Raw genomic sequence first — 21,322 nt, 5'->3', positions numbered from 1 at the left:
GTGAACCAAGAGTTCTGCATCAAAAAATATATTTAAAAAATAGAGATTACATATTTTTTAGACATGGAAATACTTAAAGAATTCACCAACACACTTGCACTACAAGAAATAATGAAGAAAGTCATTCAGACTGAAAACTATGCTATATGGAAATACTGATCTACAGAAAGGAAATAGAAAGCATTGAAAGTTTACCTATGGGCATATATAATTTTTAAAATTGTTGTTTAAATCTCCTTTTACTATTTAAATAAAATAAAACAAAATATTGTTTCATGTAAAGGTAAAATGTACGACAACAATTGTACAAAGGTCTGAAGGGTTGAAATTCAAGTCTACTATTGTAAGATTCTTATACTGTACATGACACGGTATAATATTACATGAATATCTGGTGTGATGAGTTAAAGATGTATACTGTAAACCCCAAAGAGCCAACAAACAACACCTAAACAATTATAGCTTAAATGGCCAACAAAAGATAAAATTGAACCATAATAACTCAATCCAAAAGAATGCAGAAAAGATAGAAAGGCAAAGAGGAAATGAAGAAAAAAGGGACAATTAGAAAAAATGAAAATGCAACTGATTTCTAAATATTAATTTTGTATCCTGCTACTTTGCTGAATTCACTTATCAGTTCTAGTAGTTTTCTGGTGGAATCTTTGGGTTCTCTAAGTACAAAAACATGTCATCTGCATATAATGATAGTTTTACTTCTTCCTTTCCATTTCAGATGCCTTTTATTTCTTCTTCTTTTCTGATAGTTGTGGCTAGGACTTCCAGTACTATGTGGAATAAGAGGTGAAATATCTAGAAATAGTTGCATTTTTATATGCCAATAGTGAATTAACAGAAATGGAAATTAAGAAAACAATCCCATTCACAATTGCTACAAAAAAGATTAAAATACCTGGGAATAAATCGGACCAAGGATGTAAAAGACCTTCACTTGGAAAATTGTAAGATACTGATGAAAGAAATCGAAGATACAAATAATTGGAAGCACATACCATGTAATAACCCATATACCACAATAGCTATTAAATACATTTGTTTTAAAAATGTTTTTCACTGAGAAAACTGCAGCTCAGATAACTTCATAGGTTATTGGTGAGTTCTGCCACACATATGAGGGAAAATTAATACTAATTCTACTCAAACTCTTCCATAATATTGAAAAAAAGAGGGAATATTTTAAACTCATTCTTTGGTCAGCAATAACTTGATAGGCAAACCTAACACAGATATTGCAGAGAAAGAAAACTACAGACCAAAATGCCTCATAAATTTAGATCAGAAGACTCAATATTATTTAAAAAATGCATACACATTTTAGCAAATGAAATCCAGCAGTATATTAAAAGGATAGCACTCCATGTATACTGTAGTTTATTCTAGGAATGCAAGGTTGGCTTAATATTTGAAAATCAATCAATGTAAATCATATATTAAAAACTATAAAAGAAATAATCACATGATCATCTCCATTGATACTGAAAAGCCTTTGTAAAAAACCCAATATCCATCCCTGATCAAATATCTTTGCAAAGTAATAATAGAAGGGATATTTCTCAGCCTGATATGGGCATCTATGAAAAACCTACAGGAAAATCCTATGTAGTCAGAAAAAACTAAATTATTTTCCTTCCATATCTGAAAACAGAAAGATCTGTGGTTTCAGTACTTCTAGTCAACACTGTATGCAATGTTCTAGCAAGTACAATAAGAAAAACTAGCAGGCATCCAAATTGGTGAGTAAGAAACAGAACTGCCTTTATTTACAGGGAACATGATCGTCTATGTAGAAGGTCAAATGGAATCTACAAACAAGGCAACTAGGTCTACTAATTGAGTGTACCAATGTTTCAGGATCCAAGATCAATATCATTTGATAAATGATAAATATCATTTTATTTCTATATGCTAGCAGCAAATAGAATTTCAAAAATTCATACTAACTAAAATAGCATGAAAAAATAAAATACTCTGGAATAAACCAACCATAGATGTGATAGGTTTGTACACCGAAAACTACAAAACAGTGCTGACAGAAATTAAAGAACAAACAGAGAGACACACCACGTTCACGAACTGGAAGACTCAATATTGTTGAGATGTCAGTTCACCTCAAATTGATGAATATAATCAATTCAATGCCCATGAAAATAAACTTTTTGGGGTAGAATCTTATAAACAGATTCCAAAATTCAGACAGATGTGCAAAGGACCTAGAATAGCCAAAAACACTTCAGTGGAACAGAATGGATAGTTCATAAGTAGATGGAAAAATATATAGGCATATATGGATGACTGATTTTTATCAAAGGTACAAATACAGTTCAGTGAGAAAGAAGAGTCTATTCAACGAATGGTGCTAAAACTTTTAGTTAATTTTCTGCATCGTATTCAAAAAATAGCTCAAATAAATAACATAAACATAAAATTAAAAAAATATCTAGAAGAAAAGAGAGGAAAAATCTTGACCTTAGGTTGGGCCAAGATTTCTTAGTTTTAACACCAAAGCGTGACTTGTAAAAGAAAACATTAATAAATTGAAGTTCATCATCATTAAAAATTTTTATTCTTCAAATGACACCTTAAGAAGATGAAAAGATAGTCAGACTTGGAGAAAATATTTGCAAAGTATATCTCTTATAAAGAACTCTCTCCAAAGTTAATGATACTAAAACAAACATCCCAATAAAAAATGGGCAAATGATTTGAATAGCCATTTTTCTAAAGAAGATATACAGATGGAAAATTAGCATATGGAATGATACTCAACATTAGTATTCATTAGGAAAATGCAATTTAACACCACAATAAAATAATTACACACTTCTATTAGAGAAGCTAAAATTAAATAGGACTGACGATCCCACAAACTGGTGAGAATGCAGAGGAACTGGCACTCTCAGACACTTTTTTGACAATTTGAAATAGTACAGCCACTTGGAAATTTCTGGCATTAAAAAAATAATGATATATGCTACCATGTGATCTAGAATACATCCACCATATGATCTAGTATTCTACCTCTAGGCATTTTCACAAGAAAATAAAGCATATGCCCATACAAAGACTGGGAAAGAATGTTTAAAGTAGCTTTATTTATGATAGTCAGAACTGGAGGCAACTCAAATACTCATCAGCTAGTGAATGGATGAATTCTACTGTCCAGGGGAGTACTATTCAGCAGTAAAAAAGGAATGAATATTGATACATGCTACGACATGGGTGAATTTTAAAATAATTGTGCTGAATGAAAGAACAGATACAAAAGAGAGTACACGCTGAATAATTCCATTTATACAAAGATCTAAGAAATGCAAAGTTAGGTACAATTGTAGAAGGCAGAACAAACGTTGCCTAGGATGGGATGGGTGCAGAGAAGAGCAGAGGGAAGCATTACAAAGGGACAGAAGGAAAGTTTTGAAAATGATAGATTATGAGCAATTTCTTAACCGTAGTAATGGTTTTACAGGTATACATATGTCAAAACATAAAATTGTACACTTTAAAAATGTAGAGCTAATTTTGTGTCAATGAGACCTCAATATAACTGTTTAAAAATTATGTATTCTTAACTATAAGTATGACTTAGAGAATATTAACAGTTAGCATAACTTAAGTCCAGAGAGAATAATTCACTTGAAACCATCACTTCTTCCTAGTAGAGCAGTAAACAGGAATATGACAGATAAATCAGTAATAATTATGTTCATCTCATATTGCCTTTCCTTTTATCATTATGCCTTCTCAAGTGACTTTTGCTGCCCTTAGAAATCAGTTGAGATTAGCTTTCGGAGATCATGGCTTTGGTCTTAGGAAATACCTTTAGGTCTAACCACTTGACAACTTAACCCGAGTATCATCTGCCTGGTAGGTACCACCTGTATTGCTGCTTCTAGGCCCTGGGGGACTTGCCTTTGCCCCCACTGGAATTTGCCACTCCTAGATCCTCTCCAATGTAAGGGGTCTGCTCTGACGCTAGGGCATTTTGTACTTCAACACTTCTTTCCGGCCTTGTCTTACTTGTTATCCCGGTATAATATGATCTCAGATGCCTTTGGTGATTATTTCAGCTTTTACTTTCCACCCCCCAACACCAACACACACACGTGTCCTTCATTTGAAAGAGAACAGACTCCCTCACAGACACCTGAGAACGGCATATACGGTTCTCCCACTTTGAGCATCCAAATCTCGTGGAAGGCTCATTAAGACACAGAATGCCAGGTCCCAGTCCCAGAATTTCTGATTTTGTCGATTCAGGATGGGTTCCAACATTTGCATTTCTAACTAGTTCCCTGATAATGAGGATATTGTTGGCATGGGGCTACATGGAAAACTACTGGTTAAACACTGATGACATTAACATTTGGGAGAACAGGGTTCAAATCCTAGCTGTGTATTTGAGGGTGATTTATTAACTTTAATCTCAGTTTCTTCCCCTGAAAACTGTCAATTATTGTTTCCACTTTATAGGAATATTGTAAAGATTAAATACATTAATATCTTCAAAGCACGTAGAACATATGAGGACTTAATAAATGAAACCTAGTGTTATTCTTAGTAGTTTGATTACCATTAATAGGCCAGTTATTTAGAAAATATAAGAAGGAAACTATTTCTCTCAGAATGTGTGCCATCAGCAGAAATCCCTTTCCATGTCAATCTCCCAGCATTCACTGTTCCCTTACCCATCCAACTGTCAACTGTTCCAGGTGTTCCCTCTTTCTGTGGTCCAGGACCTTCCTACTGTCTCCCTTTAGCCTGGGTTTACTCTTCCCCTTATTTAAACTAACTGGGCCTATATTTGATGACCTAGCCATCTGATAAGCCCCCACAAAATGTGTGACTTCACTGGTGTCATATAATACCTCATGTCCTAGCTATTGTTGTCCAATTTTTAGTGACATCAATTATGAACATTTTAGATTTGAAAGTCATTGTGAGCATGAAAATCTGTATAAATGTGTGTATGTGGACATGTATGTTGGCAGACTAGAAGGGGCACTGCTTTTGTTTTTTTTTGTTTTTTGGGTTTTTAAAATTTTTTTATTGTTATTCAATTACAGTTGTCTGCATTTTCTCCCCATCCCTCCACCACACCCCAGCTAAACCCACCTTCCTCCCCTGCCTCCATCCTCCCCCTTGATTTTGTCCATGTGTCCTTTATAGTAGTTCCTGTAAACCCCTCTCCCCACTCTTCCCTCCCCACTCCCCTCTGGCTATTGTTAGATTGTTCTTAACTTCAATGTCTCTGGTTATATTTTGTTTCCTTTTTTCTTTTGTTGATTATGTTCCAGTTAAAGGTGAGATCATATGGTATTTGTCCCTCACCGCCTGGCTTATTTCACTGAGCATAATGCTCTTCAGTTCCATCCATGCTGTAGACACTTCTCCAAGGAAGACATACAGAGGGCCCAGAGACATATGAAAAGATGCTCAGCATCACTAGCCATCAGAGAGATGGAAATTAGAACCACAATGAGGTACCATCTCACACAGGTCAGAGTGGCCAACATAAACAAATCAACAAACAAGTGTTGGAGAGGATGCAGAGAAAAGGGAACCCTAGTACATTGTTGGAGGGAATGCAGACTGGTGCGGCCACTGTGGAAAACAGTATGGAATTTCCTCAGAAAACTAAAAATGGAACTGACCTTTGACCCAGCAATTCCACTGCTGGGATTATACCCTAAGAACCCTGAAACATCCATCCAAAAGAACCTATGTACCCCAATGTTCATAGCAGCACAATTTATAATAGCCAAGTACTGGAAGCAACCTAAGTGCCCCTCAGCAAATGAGTGGATCAAAAAACTATGGTACATTTACACAAAGGAGCACTGTTTTTGATGGGATGAAAAGTTTTTAGTATACCTCAGAGGATGTTGTAGAGGAGGCTAATTACTTCTCTCAGCTCAGGGACTGGACTGTTGACTTTGTTGGGGGTTAAAACAGAATCCAATTAAGCTTTTGTTTTTTTTTTTTACCATCAACCCGCAGGAATTCTGGCTTGAAAGGCTCCTATGCTCTCCTCTGCCCTGCAGCTTTCTTCCTATATTGCTTTTCTTTGTCCTTATCTCCATTCTTTTTTTAAAATTTATTTTTATTTAAGTATAGCTGGTATACAATCTTGTATTGATTAGTTTCAGGTGCACAATATAGTGATTCAACATTTTTATACCTTACAGTGTGATCACACCACTAATTCTAGTCATCATCTGGCACCATGTAAACATCACGATACAGTTGATTCAATTCCCCTTGCCCTTTTAACTTATTCCCCCCTTCCATTTCCTGTGGTAACCATCCCTTTGGTCTCTGTTTTTTGTATATTTTTATTTTGTTTTTAGATTCCACATGTAAGTGAAACTATATGCTACTTGTCTTTCTGTTGCCTGACTTATTTCACTAAAGAAATGGTCAAAGCAAAGCAGGCTGGACAAAGGATGCAGATACCATGAACCACACGCCTTAAACAGGGGACATCAGCCCCTAGTGCTGTTTGCATTGTTCCTATATGAAAAGACTTGGATACAACACTGCCGACTATTTTGTTATTTAACAATGCTTGAAACCAACTGGGCTCAGCCCTGCAGAAGGCAGGCGTGTTGCTTTATGGGCCCTTCTGCGGAACCCATAAAAGTGAGGAGGACGAGAGGAAGGGAGGACTCGGTGTTATGCCCCCTGACAGGCAGCAGCATTTACGGCTGCTCCTTGCCATCCCTTTGTGCACATGGAAGCTCATGGAAGCAAAATAAGTGTGTACACAGGAACTTCCCATTTCCCTTTTCTCAGTTGAGAGGTATCCAACCATAAAAATGTTCAAAAGGAGGCTTAACATTTCTGATGGATTGATCTGAGGCAGCTCAGAGCTACATTAAATATCAGAGGTGTGACTGCGACAGCCTCCTGCCTCAGCTGCAGCGATCCTTGGAGAGTTCCCCAGTCACTGTGTGCCGGGAAAAATATCGCTGAGCAAGTTTTCTTTGCCCCTGTTTTATGCCATATTTCTGATTGCTTTCCCAGTGGCGTCATTTGATTTCTAGAATTAAACATTATCCCCTGAAATCAGTTTTTTCTCCCTCTGCCCCATTATCAAGTCTCATTTTCTGAATTTGTTTCATATTAAGTTCAGTTGATATCACCAAACCCTGACAGATCACATATTCAGTCAATGTCCGTGGCTTCTTTAAATTTAAAAGGTCTAATCCCTATTTTTGGATAAAATATATCACTAAGGATAATACTGGCTAAAGCGTGACATTAATTTTGCACTAAAGTGACCCATTACATTACATAGTTAAATCGGTTCTTAAGAAACAGAAGCTTTAAGAGTTCATGGCAAGATTATGAAGCAGTAAAACATCAAGCTGGATTCGGTTACCCCTGGCAATCGGCCCATCTCTTCTAAATCACCTCGATACAACTTCCATCAGCATAGGTACCACAAATCTTAGTGGCAAACTAAAATTGGGAAAGGAATCTAATAAGCATCCCCTTCCCATCGCACAATGAATCCTACACTGTCCACATGACAGCTCTTCTCTATGAAATAGAAGAAGAGGACTTTTCAAGAGAGAATTTAACGTAACTCAAAGAATCAAATTTCTTATTTAACTTTTTTCTCTTCCAAAGGAACATTATGGATATTTGTTAATTCATTCATTTATTCAAAAATGTATCTTTACACCTACAAAGCATTATAGGTTGTGGGGATACAACAGTGAACAAAACAAGACAAAAATCCTTGCCTATATGGAGCTCATGCTTTTGTGCAGAGGGGAGATGAGCAACTAAATGTGTAAAATCTATTATTCAGGTGGCCTTGGACGTGATGGAGAATGAAAAAACAAGGGGATACGAATGGAAAGTGGCAGTTTTGGGTGTTACCTCATGGCTCACAGGCCCGTATGGGGATCAGAGTCCAGGGGCTGAGTTCCTAGGCTCCTGGTGGATTTGAGATAAGCAGGGAAAAATCAGTCCAAAGTGTCTTAAGTCCAACAGTGAGGGTAAAGCTGTGGCTGTTGGCCGAGGAGGTGTTAGGATGTTTTCAGGAACACTGAGTATCTGGGTCCTTTCTTTACTAATGGCATGGGAGGTATAGGACCAAGAGGTTCTGTCTTATCTGGCTGCACAAAGTTGACATGAATTAGTGGGGGGTGGAAAGTGAGGGGGTGGGACACAGCCTGCTCTAGACCTCCATTTCTGAAAAGCTCAGCTCTACTTGGCAAGGCTCATGTGAGGTGGAGAGAGGACAACTTCCTTGTGTCTGCATCAGAAAGGAGATTTGGATGAAGCGAGACTCTGAGACTTAATCTGTGCCTTCATTGTCAGCAGTGACCCATTACTCTTTGCGTGCCTCTGAGATTTAACATGGTTGTCTGAGCAGGTGAGGAAGAGCTTGGGGGTCACTACAGACTGGTGGCTCTGCACTTCCGCAGCTCCCCCATGGTGAAGACTTAAACCTCCCTTAGAGAGATGAGATTGCATCATGGAGTTCACAAATCGTGGCTAGATTGGATGCCTTGGCTTCCCAGTCAGCCCTCACCCCACTTAGTTACTCTCAGAATCCAATCCAGCTCCCAAGGGACCTGCTCCTGCCATCCGCAGTTCACAGAGCTGTTTTATGAGAGATTACCGAATACAATCCTAAATGTCAGCACTCTTCTATAGAAACGTAATTGAAGAGAGGCTCGAGTGTAACAGAGAAGAATAGAAATGCATGGTTAGTTCTGGGAGGTGTAGTCAATACTTTGCTAAACTACTAGTTTTAAGCCAGGTTGCCTTGAGCTACATGAACATTTAGGAAAAGTAAATAGTATGCGTGTACTTGTTACTGCTCCTCTGATCTCTCAGGTGCCCTGTGGGGGGTGATACTCTGAACACTAAAGCACTACACGGCACTTGAAGGGCCGAGTGCAAGTTCCTGAAGCGTCTCTTCCCATAGGGTAAGTGTGTGCTTTGTGGGAGGACTGGACTCGACATTTGAAACGTTTCTGTAGGGGAAGTAGAGTCCCTAAGCTTTTCCTACACAGGGAAGAGGAAACAGAAGAAGCTCACACATTTGCACATGCTGGCCTTCTTTCATTTTCTGAAGGACCAGGTAGTCCTGGTACTTACAAAGGAGATGTAATTAGCAGGAAATGAATATGGCCTTAATTTTAATTGTGTCAACACGGCACAATAATGTTTTTGAAGTCTAATTTGCTGATGAATGAAGAGGGAATCCTGATGGTTTAAGACAACATAAATATCAATATTTTCTTTCATACTTTGAAGGAACCTCCATGAAAGCAATGGGAAATTATTGTTTGTGGCTCATTAAAATAGCTATCTATAATCACTCTGTTTTGATATCTACTTTATACGGATATGATAATTCTGACCTTTGGTTATGGAGTCAATGAAATGCAGACTTTGAAACTGCCTTTCATAGGGTGTGCTTTCATCACGAACTATTTTCAGAGGCTGTGTAGCAAATGAATATGTGCAGTTATCAGAAATGTCTTCCTCTTCAGTGTATTTGTTTTCAGTGTCTGTTTCACTTGTTACTAATTGTCTACCTTTGAGGAGGTGAGGAAATATCAAATTAAGGTACCGCACTTATACCCCAAATTCATATTTCAAAGGCTGATTTTGCACAATGGCTTTATGAAAATATAAATGGATTTACTTAAGTGAATATTTTAGCAATTGTCCTAATAGGTACATAAAATGGGCAATGAGGTTTGTCCAAAGGTTTTATTAAAAAATCTCAAATTAAGAAGCTGAAAGTCAAGTGGTAGAATTGTTAGTTGGTTAATTAACTTATAGAGCATAAATTGTAACAAGGAATTATAATACAATTTCTAATAAGTAACACATCCTTGATTATTTGGTTATTAAATTATAAAATAGAAAATATTACATAATCTTTTAAATGATTTTTTTCTATTTTCTCTTTTAAATCACAAGACTAGTACATATCTGTTGTAGAAAATTTAGAAAATATGAGCTAGCAAAGGGAAGAAAGTAAAAGAGTTAAGTGCCATTAACATTTTGAAGTATCTTCTTCCTGTTGTTTTCTGTACATATGATATATATACCCTTTTAACAAAAATTACATCATATATATAGTGTTCTGACCAACTAGTTTATTTTATTTTTACTTATTTATTTTTTAAATCAGTTTTTAAAATTTAATTAATTAATGAATGTTTTTATTTTAGAGGGAGGGGAAGGGAGGGGAAGGAGAGGGAGAGAAACATCGATGCAAAAGATCGATCAGTTGCCTTCCACAGGTGCCCACCTGGGACCAAACCTGCAACTCAGGCAAGTATCCTGACTGGGAATTGAACTGGGGACCTTTTGGTTTGGGGGATGATGCTCAACAAACTGAGCCACACTGCCTGGGGCATTAATAATTTATTTTAATAATATACTCTGAAAATGGATTTTTTGGAGGATGTTCTTAATTTTTTGCTATAATATTACTTGTCATGTTTTCTTAGCAGTCGGTTCATGTAGATATTCTATAGTTTTTCTTAAGTAACACCTTATTGTTGAATATCTAGGTATTAGGTTTTCTAACTTTTTTGCTACTGTAAACAACTGTCTACACACATATTTATATATTTACCCAATTGTTTCTTTTTGATCAACTTCTAGAAGTGACATTGCTGGATCAGAGGTCTGCGCACTTTAATGGCCCTTTAGAGAGAATACGTCAGTTCATATTTTTGCCCATAGTGCCTGAGATTGCCAGCTGTATCTTACCTTTACAAAATAGACATTGACTCCTTTTAACTTATGAAGAAATTTATGGATAAAATTATGTTACTTAATTTACATTTTAATTTTTCCTTTCATAAAGTCTTTATTTACTTTTACATTCAGGAAGGCCAACTGTATTCTGAGAATAAATTGATGTTCACATTATTTAAAAATTTTCTCTGTGATTTCATTTTCTAGATTTAGATATTTAATCCAACTGAAATTCATTTTTATACAATGAGTAAGGCAGAAATGTAATTTCACTTTTAAAATGATTAACCTTTAAAATGTATTTTTAGCATAATTCTATTATCAGATACTTTGATGTCACTTTCATTGTGTATTAAATTATAATACAAATGGTACTTTGTAATTTTTTTTTATAAATCTATTTTTGTTTCAGTATCATACTAAAGTATTATATCTTTATATATTTTTACTATCTGGTAGATTGAATTTCTCAACCTTATCAAGTGCATTCCTTTTCATTCATGCACTCAAATTTTCCAATTTTTATCAACTTACAAAATTACATCACTTTTGAAAATTTGATAGGGTTTCCATGTAATTTATCACCAGATAAATAGCAACCTAACAAATTTGAGTCTTCACATTTGAAAATCTTGTATGTCTTAGTTATTATTTTAAAAATAGATGTTAGTAAGTTTTTATAATTTTTAAATGGTATATATATATATATATTCACCAAACATTACAATTTTTTATTTTTCTTTTTAAACTAGCCAATTGCCCTGGCCAGTATGACTCAGTGGGTTGAAGCATTGTCCTGCACACTGAAAGGCTGCAGGTTCAATTCCCCATCAGGGCAGATACCTAGGTTGTAGGTTCTGGAGGCAATCAACCAATGTCTCTCTCTCACATCAGTGTTTCTCTCTCTCTCTCTAAGCATTGATAAAATGTCTTAGGTGAGGACAGAAAAACAATTTTAAAGAAGTAGCCAACTATCTGTTGATGCTAGATTTCTAAGTAGATTTCTATTACACAATTGTGAGCAATGTGCAATTAAAGTTTACAAATGTATTATGAGATGAAGAAATAAAAGGAAGGTAAATGAAAGCTAATGCAATAAAATATTTCATTGGTTATCTAAAAAAATAAATTAGTTCCTCCTATCAACTAATAGCACATTTAAAAACTTAAATCTATAGTTATTTATATAAATTCTCTGATATTTCATTAATCAAAAAATCAGAGGTACAACATAGAAAATGGATAACATTGCTCACTTGTCATTTCACACATCTGTAAATAGAAGTGCTATTGCTGAGGTAAAAGGTACATGCACTTTGATTTTGACATATATTATCAAATTTCTTCCAGGAGGGGTTGTCCCAATTTATACATGCACTGGAAATATGAAAGATTGCCTGTTTTATTAAATTTTATTAATTTTGACAGTCTGTAAGTAAAAACTGGTATTAATTTTTATTTTTATTCATTTTATTGTTGTTCAATTACAGTTATCTCAGTTTTTCCCCTGTTGCTCTCCTTTGAGCAAGTTTTCTTATGTTTTAGGAACTTTTCATTTTATTCCTTGAATAAAGACTTTTGAAGGGAGAGTAATGGGGGGAAATGGGGACAATTGTAATTGAACAACAGTAAAAAATAGAGTTGGCCAATTTCCTTCTAAATTTCTAAGAGCTCTGTATAGATGTGAGAGATTAAACCTTTGGGATATAAGATTAATTTTTTCACTCAGTTTTTAATTTTTTACAGTGATGTTTAATTTTGTTTTGCTATGTGGGGATTTTTGTATGTTTTTAAAATCTAGCCAGTTCAACCCACCCCTTACCCCGTAACAGCTGCACCGAGACAAAGAAATATGGCCCAAATGAAAGAACAGATAAAAACTCCAGAAAAAGAACTAAGTGATGAGGAGATAGCCAACCTATCTGATGCAGAATTCAAAACACTGGTAATCAGGATGCTCACAGAATTGATTGAGCTCAGTGCAAAATGAAGGAAGAAATGAAGGCTACACAAAGTGGAAAAAAAAATATGCAGGGAACCAACAGTGAAGGGAAGGAAATGGGACTCAAATCAAAGATTTGGGACAAAAGGAAGAAATAAACATTCAACCAGAACAGAATGAAGAAACAAGAATTCAAAAAAATGAGGACAGGCTTAGGAACCTCTGGGCCAACTTCAAATTCTCCAACATTTGAATCATAGGTGCCAGAAGAAGAGGAAGAGCAAGAAATTGAAAACTTATTTGAACAAATAATGAAGGAAAACTCCCCCAATCTGGCTAAGGAAATAGACTTCCAGGAAGCCTAGAGAGTCCCAAAGAAATTGGACCCAAGGAGGAACACACCAAGACACATCATCATTAAGCTACCCAAGATTAAAGATAAGGAGTGAATCTTAAAAGCAGCAAGAGGAAAGGAGACAGTTACCTACAAAGCAGTGCCCATTAGACTATCAGCTGATTTCTCAAAAGAAACCTTGCAGGCAAGAAGGGGCTGGAAAGCACTATTCAACATATCGAAAGTCAAGGACCTACATCCAAGATTATTCTATCCAGCAAAGCTATCATGTAGAATGGATGGGCAGATAAAGTGCTTCCCAGATAAGGTAAAGTTAAAGGAGTTCATCATCAGCAAGCCCTTATTATATGAAATGTTAAAGTTACTTATCTAAGAAATAGAAGATCAAAACCTATGAACAGTAAAATGACAACAAACACACAACTATCAACACCTGAACCTAAAAAACAAAACTAAGCAAACAACTAGAACAGGAACAGAATCACAGAGATGGAGATCACATGGAGGGTTTCCAGTGGGGAGCCGGAGGGGGAGAATGGGGGGGAAATGTACAAGGACTGAGAAGTGTAACAGGTAGGCACAAAATAGACAGGGTGAGGTTAAGAATAGTATAGGAAATGGAGAAGCCAAAGAACTTATATATATGACCCATGACATGAACTAAGTGGGTAAAAATGCTGGAGGGTGGGGGAGTACAAGGAGTAGGGGGATAAAGGGGAGAAGAAAATTGGAACTGTAATAGGATAATCAATAAAATGCACTTAAAAAGAAGAGGAAGAGACACCAGAGACTCTCCCCATACATGCACAGAGAAAAGGTCATGTGAGGACACAGCGAGAAGATGCTGTCAGCCAGCTGGCAAGAGTGCCCTTTGCCAGGAACTGAATCTGCCAGCACCTCCATCTTGGACTTCCAGCCTCCAGAAATGTGAGAAAAATGAGTGTTGTTTAAACCACCCAGTCAGTGGTATTTTGCATGGCAGCCCAAGCAGACTGATGCAGATGGAAACTTTTCCAAAGGGGCTCTTACGTACTGGTGATTTTTTTTATCATGTACAGAAGATTTTATGATATTCGAATGGAAATTATTATAATATTAGGCTTTAAGATAATTAACAATTACAAATATGGCATTAAAGAAAGGGGAAGAATAGATAATTTTACCAGGTAATTGACTACTATGCCTTGGAGTGATAAGAAGGGGAGGCAGGCATCACATTGAAGGCAACTTGAACAATTATTAGCCATTATGAAATTTGGATTCTTAGAATGTACTAACTCTAAGCCAGTGAGTTTTAGAGTGCTTACTCTGTGGCAACATCTTGTAAGCTAAACACAAAGAAAGGAAGACCCTTTTATAATTTATTCTATTGTCCAGCCTAATGATATTAAATCAGAATTTTTGTTTCCCATATATGAGGTCAGACCAAAAAACTCTGGAATTTATTTATAAAAAAGTATGTATTTATTCTTATGTGTTTATTTTTTAATATATTTTATTGATTATACTAAAAATCTATCCACTTCAAGATTACAAAATCGAATTATCTGGGGTATATTCTTGTACTGTTTTGGAAAATAGTTTATATTTAAATCTGTCTTTAAGTGACTTTTTTAATGAAGTGTGAGATAAGGTAGGAAATTTAAAATATTTTTCAGACAACTTATCCTGTTTGTCTTATACAAATTATTTTTCTGCCATTGATTTAAAGTACTATTTTTTCTGTGATGTACCAAATTTCCCTGTTGTTAGGTCTGTTTATGAACTTTCTATTATATTCTGTTAAATATCTCTGTACCATGTATCAGTGCCACAATTTTATTTTAATAACATATATACACATACACATACATAAGAACGCCTGTACATTCATTTTGTACCCTATGTTTACAGTAGTTTTAGTCTATTATCCAGTGTTTTTCAAGTATACAACCCTGTCATATGACAATATAACAGTTTTATCTCCTTCTTTCCATTTTTTTCTCCTCTTCTTTTTTCTAGTTATCATATTTTTCAGACCATAAGATGCACCTAGGTTTTAGAGGAGGAAAATAGGAAAAAAATTTTGAAGCAAAAAATGTGGTAAAATATTTAATAACATAAATAACAATGTTTCACCAATGTAAATGCAAGCTACATTCGGACTATAAGATGCACCCCCATTTTCCTCCCAAATTTGGGGGGGAAAAGTGTGTTTTATAGCCCGAAAAATATGGCTCATTAGCTACTTTGTGTCTACTGTCTGTCTGAAATTTTAAATAGTGGGCATCCTGGCCTCTTTGTGACTTTATTGAGAATGCATCAGAGTTTACCTTAAACATTATTTTCTCTTTTTGGCCTGAGGGAGATGAATTTTATTATATAAAAATTATCCACTTTGTCTTATTTGATGAAGAGTTTTTGTCAATAGTTTTTGCCTAATGTCTTCATGTATATAGAGAAATAATAATATGCTCTTTCTCCTCAATTTAGTAATAGAATAAATTATATTTAGACAGTTCCTAATTTTAAACTATTTTGGTACATTCCACTTGGTCAGGATAAATAATTATTTTAACCCACTGCTATATTCTGTTTGCTAACACAAATATACAAACCTTTCCTACAATCTCTGAAATGGCAATATTTTTTCATAACCTTTATATCAAAACTCAGTTGGGATGAAACCCTCACTTGAGATGATGTGAGACTCTATATTTACTCCATAGTATAATTATCCTCTGTTTTGTTACAGAAATGTTCGTGCAATTGATTGAGGAATGCTGCACTAGACCCATTGGCGATATGGTACTTTACATAATGTAAGAACTGCATACCCTCTGTAAAACTCGCACCCCGAAGGCTTTAGTTTGGGGATTTAGTATTTTAATAGTTCTTCATTACTCATCATAAAAAAGGTTGCCCCCTTCTTTCTTTTACTTAGTGTGTAATCTGTGGCTTGTATCAATATTATACTCCAGGAAAGAAAAAGAAATGGAAAATTGTTTTGTCTCCTCTGGAAGAGTTTAAATGATAACATTATAATTATATTTTCTTTAAAGGATTGATATAACCTATTAAATTATGAAATAGAACAGTTTCTTGAAAATTCATGCAATAAAGAGGCCCATGAAATAAAAAGTCAAGGTTCTCTGCTTTCATCTGCTCACTTCTACTCTTCAATTACTCTTCTGCTCACTGGACCAGTTAAAAACTTGGTGTGTGCTCTTCAAAACCTTTATGCCACATATAAAAATAACAAAAAAAGTGTTTAAAAATAAAAATCTAATTTATTAATGAGGCTTACAGTTTCATATCTTTTAAACATTTGAATTTTGTTTGTGAACTCCTCCCCCCAGTTGTATAGTTTTCCGTTGTTTTTATTAACAGTAATTTGTAAGGATTTAATGTTTTAAAGAGATTATCTCTTGTCTCTCTTCCCTTTTACTTCCTATTTCTACTTCTTGCAAGTAATCACTGAATCATTGTTAATTTTCCATTGTGTATCCATTTAGCTCTTTTCTTATGTATATATAAATTTAATATTTATTTAAAATTATATCAGTTAACAATAAAAATATTTTAAATATAGCACTTAAAATGTATGTACTATAGATAGGATACATTATTATATTATGGATGAAGTAATGAGTAGTTTACTACATTCTCCTTGCTTATTTTACACAGCAATAAAAAATATCAGTCAGATCTTTTCAAAGGATGGGATATATTTCATTACTCTATTGAAGGAATCTTTCATTTTCTCTCACCATTTCACTCTTAAAATGCAGTGAAAATTTAGGACATGAGTGTGGGACAAAGTACAAGAGATGGAATTTCTGACTTTAAGTTACATGAAAATTGTGGTAGCAATAACCTTCTTAAAAGTTGTTTAAACATTCTCTGCCCTTAATGCTTTTGCTAATTTGAGGTATCATCAATTGCAAATTATTATCAATATGATATTGTTATCTCTTTAATTTCTATCTTCTTGATCCCTTGTGAGGTGAAGCCAATTGTCATGTATTTATGAATTTCCTTGATATGCCCTTTGCTCATTTCCTTCCTCCCTGTGGAATTCTTTTTCTCTTGTTTCAAGGAACAATTTGTATATTATGGATGTTAACAATTATATGTGTCAAACATTTTCTCCCAAGGACCTCTAGAAGGCGCTAGATGCCACTAAGTGCATCTCTTATTTGTGCACTGCCCACCCCCTTATGGTCTTCTTTCCATTTGCCCTTTTGGCTAGTCTGCTTCCTGCTTTATTTGTTTCACTACCAAACTAGAAGAGAGTAGGGATATGGAATTAAATATTTAAACAGGGCTTATGACAACGTTAGTTTAGTTAGAAAGGATATGAAAATGCCTCACTTCATGTGTATAGAGGTTTTTCTCAGTGTTTCCTGTCTATTCCAATTTTTCATGAAGTGACTTTTCCTTCAGAACCATGAAAACTGACTGACTATATATGCCAGCGAAAACATAGAGCTCACTGACATACTGGCTGATGAAACATAGAAAAACACAGTTAGTCATTTAGATGCCCTAATGATCATATATTTCACTAGTCAAAGGTATGATAAGTCACCAGATATTTGAAATATTTATGAGACTCTCCACTGTAGAATGTTTTCCTCAAGCAGATGCTGTGCTACCCTATTTTTTCATGTTATAAAAACAACAATAACAACAACAAGAAAACCCCATAAAGAGTAATCATTAATGCACATGGAAAGTACTGGGGCCAAAAGATAGGTCAAAGCAATACCCTGGTGGTATTACTAACAACAGTCTGGAAATGTCATATCATTCAAGAGGCATTTGAATTACTAGCTCTTGCAGATACATACAAGAGAGAGAAGCAAGTGTTTAATAATATTTTAAAAATATTTTAAAAAATAAATTCCTATATTAAACTGCCAATTCTCCCTAAATAAATCATTACTGTCCTCTTGTTTCTCCTGGTTTGTGTGTGCCCAGCCATTCACATCTTTCCTTACTGTGTCTGTTTTATTCAGACTAAATTGAGAGTCTTTATTTGGTGCTAAACTAACAAGTTTAATGGAGTATGTTTTATGGCTTAGCTATATTCACCGATAACCATTGAAAATCTTACTTGAGGTAATCATTGAGACGAGGAAATTAAAATTTTTCATTCCTTTCTTTTTTTTTAACATACTTAGAGAAAAATTTTAGAAGTATATGACTTTAAATGCATTCTTAAAATTATATTATGGATAATAAAGGTGAGCTACTTCTGTTTAGCTAGGGAGCATATTAGCTTACACTTTATAATATTTTTAAAAAATACTTGTATCTAAAGATAATCATCACATTTGCATTTGAAATCTACTTTTTTTTCTGGAAAACTACACATGTCATTATACTTCTTTGCTTTATTTGCTCTTAAATAATCTGAGAAGAAAGATTTTGATACTAGTTGAATAGTGAGATTTAATGTTAGGCGTGGTAGATTCTATTGCTTTAAAGTTTTATTTTATATCTTTAATGCCTCTTGCTCTTGGTAAATTATAATTCAGGAAGGCGGAACAATCTTAGTATGCAAAAGGAAAGTATTTGGCAGCCAAGATAATCAGCATTTATGCAAACTGAAAATTTTCAATATTTATGAAGATTTTTAAAATGTAGAAAATGTTACAGGACTGTTTATAAATTAAGATCTAGTGCTTCTACCTGGAACCCACAGGGTAGATTTTTACCTTATTTTAAAATATAAGAATATAGTAGCATACTTTGAAAATAGTTTACATTATAATGGGCAAATTGATCTTGTCATCCAGAATGAGACAGGCTTATCATGGGCTGGGAATTAGGAAATTGTTCTGGTTATGTCTTATCATGATAAACGTGCATTTCTCCCCACCTTTTCTATACACGGGTCACCTGCTTCTGTTCACTGGGCTCGGCGTCCAGTGAGGCGAGCAAGACTTGGGCTCAGTCTGTTGTCTCAATAAAAATCCTGGTAACACTGGTGGTTGTAAGGGTTCTCTAACGGTCCTTAACATGTGCTTCTCGGACAGTGATTATACTCTACTTTTGAGCACAAGTGACTAATTGCTGGTACATAATAATAAAAAATAATGTCAATGTTATAGTACAGTAAGAGTTAATATTCCTCCTAATTTTAATTTAGGTTCGTGTCTCTTAGAGAAAAAAATTCCTTGGAAAGGGCAAAAGGGAGCAGAAGTGGTCATTTTGCACTGCTTCATGAACAAAAATTTGCAAAACTTTACTAATACATCTTGTTCTATCAACATACAGGGTCCAGCACAAATAACACCCCTTTTTAAATTACAAAATCATTAAGCATGCAATTCTGTAACATAACATCACACTCAAGAACACCATATGGCATTTTAGGTAAAATGTTCAAATTAAAACTATAAATTATTACAACCATAGTATTACCTCACCAACCACACTCAAGCGGGTATTACTTTTGCTGGACTCTGTATGTTCTTCAGGAATACCAATGTGTCACTAATTAGTTAACTAATTAATTGAACAATGAAGTCCACTCATTATATGTTTTTGTACAAAGAGGGTTTCATTTGAAGACAGATTCCTACTTTGGCACATGATGGAGAAAAATAGATAACCTTGGGAGATACCAAATTAAGCGTGACTAGCTTGTAGTGGCCGATTTACCATTTGACACAGAAATTAACTCTGGATATATTACAGGCTTTGGTGTGGGGTAGTTAGGGTGATATGGCACATGCATGTGTAAACCTCTATTTTACATATATGGTCTTGAATGCTTTCATTCTCTGAGTATCCTGAGTATGCCCAGACAAGAGTTTTTGACCGAGGGCTTAAATTTGTTTTCCCTAAACATGAAACAAAGCCAAGCAGGGCCACTTAGGGAAGAGAAGATCCTCAAGGACCTATTTAGACAGTTGCTTCTAGGAAAAAAAATAACAGTCTTCAGTCAAAGACATGTCAATCCTAATTTTAAAGATTGATTAGGTAGCTGATTTTTTCTTCCTTCTGTCCTTGGAGAAAATGAAAAATAACGGGTCCCCTTCCACGTTAGACTAACCATTCATATACTTCATGACAGTTAGGTTTCCCTTGAGCCTTCTCGTCTGCAGGACAAATTACGCTAACTCCTTCAGTCTGTCCTCATAGGTCCTATTCTTCAGCCACTAAATCATCCTTTGGTTCTCCCTGTATCTTTTCCGGTTTCCTCAGAATCATTTAAAAAATGTAAAGTCTTAAATTTTACTTCTTTGCTTGTATTAGTTAGATTAGAACATTGGGAGGATATTTGCATCCTCATTCTGAGTCGGAGCGATGGCCAGCATGACACAGGTTGGTGGGGTGAGAGGGAGAAGGAAAGGAGGAGCCAGGTGAGCAGGCTAATATTCATCTCCATGGGTTTATGTAATCGGAAGGAGTAAAAACTGTGCTGGGAAAAATGTCGTAGGATTCTTTATAAGTCCTTTGGGAAGATACCAAACTGCAAAATTATTAAAACAATCCAAGCTGCTTTTGAGTTTTCTTTAACTAAATAACTTGATAACTCTCTTCACTAATTATAGTTCTGCAAAGTAGAAGATTAATATGTGAACTAACACCATGCCAAATTTAGGCCTCCCCAAAATGTAATAGATGCAGATGAGGAGTGCTCTTTCAAAAAAGGGCATAGGGATTTAACATTAGAGTGGCCTCAGCTTAATGAAGAGCTAGAACCACTTTTTCAAGCAGATATTCATGCAAAGACAGGACATTGGTGGAGTTACCTAGCAAAGCTTCATTTCCTGGTAGTATATGACCCATAGGAAGAGTATAACATTGGCTTTGTAGATATGCTGTTCTGGATTTGTGGCATTCCATTGTCTTTGCTGCAGCCTCACCTTGACTTTGGGTGATTAGCATACTGTAGTCATTTCTACCTCTCTGTTCCATGAGAGCCAAAGAGAAAGCCATAATCTTATAAAACAAATCCCCCTCTACAGCAAAATTATTATGAGAGCACGATTCCACTGTAAGAACCTAGAATAAAAGTCCTAAACTTTCTAGTTTTTCTTACTTGAACTCAAGTGCATTAATAATTGAATTTTGTATTTATTTGATAACTTTCAACCTAAAGTCTTATCTATGCCAAAAGCAAAATACTTGGCATTTATCCTCTTGATTCTGGGTTGTGCACTAGAAATGATATGAACTGCTTCATAGCCCCCACAAGAGAGGAATTCAGTCACTATGAGAAGATGGTACTTACTCTCTCCAATATACTTCTTATAAATCAACAATAA

At 35.1% G+C, this 21,322-nt stretch overlaps 1 protein-coding gene across 1 annotated transcript in view; it reads right to left on the bottom strand.

Annotated features, from left to right (window-relative positions):
• The window catches only part of VWC2L (von Willebrand factor C domain containing 2 like), a 149,612-nt gene that overhangs the window by 103,762 nt on the left and 24,528 nt on the right, over positions 1-21,322 (bottom strand). The window lies entirely within an intron of this gene.

The sequence above is a fragment of the Desmodus rotundus genome, chromosome 2, assembly GCF_022682495.2.
Source record: "Desmodus rotundus isolate HL8 chromosome 2, HLdesRot8A.1, whole genome shotgun sequence".
NCBI lineage: Eukaryota > Metazoa > Chordata > Mammalia > Chiroptera > Phyllostomidae > Desmodus > Desmodus rotundus.
The sequence above is the reverse complement of the archived record's forward strand: the minus strand, read 5'-3'. Positions and strand labels throughout refer to the sequence as shown.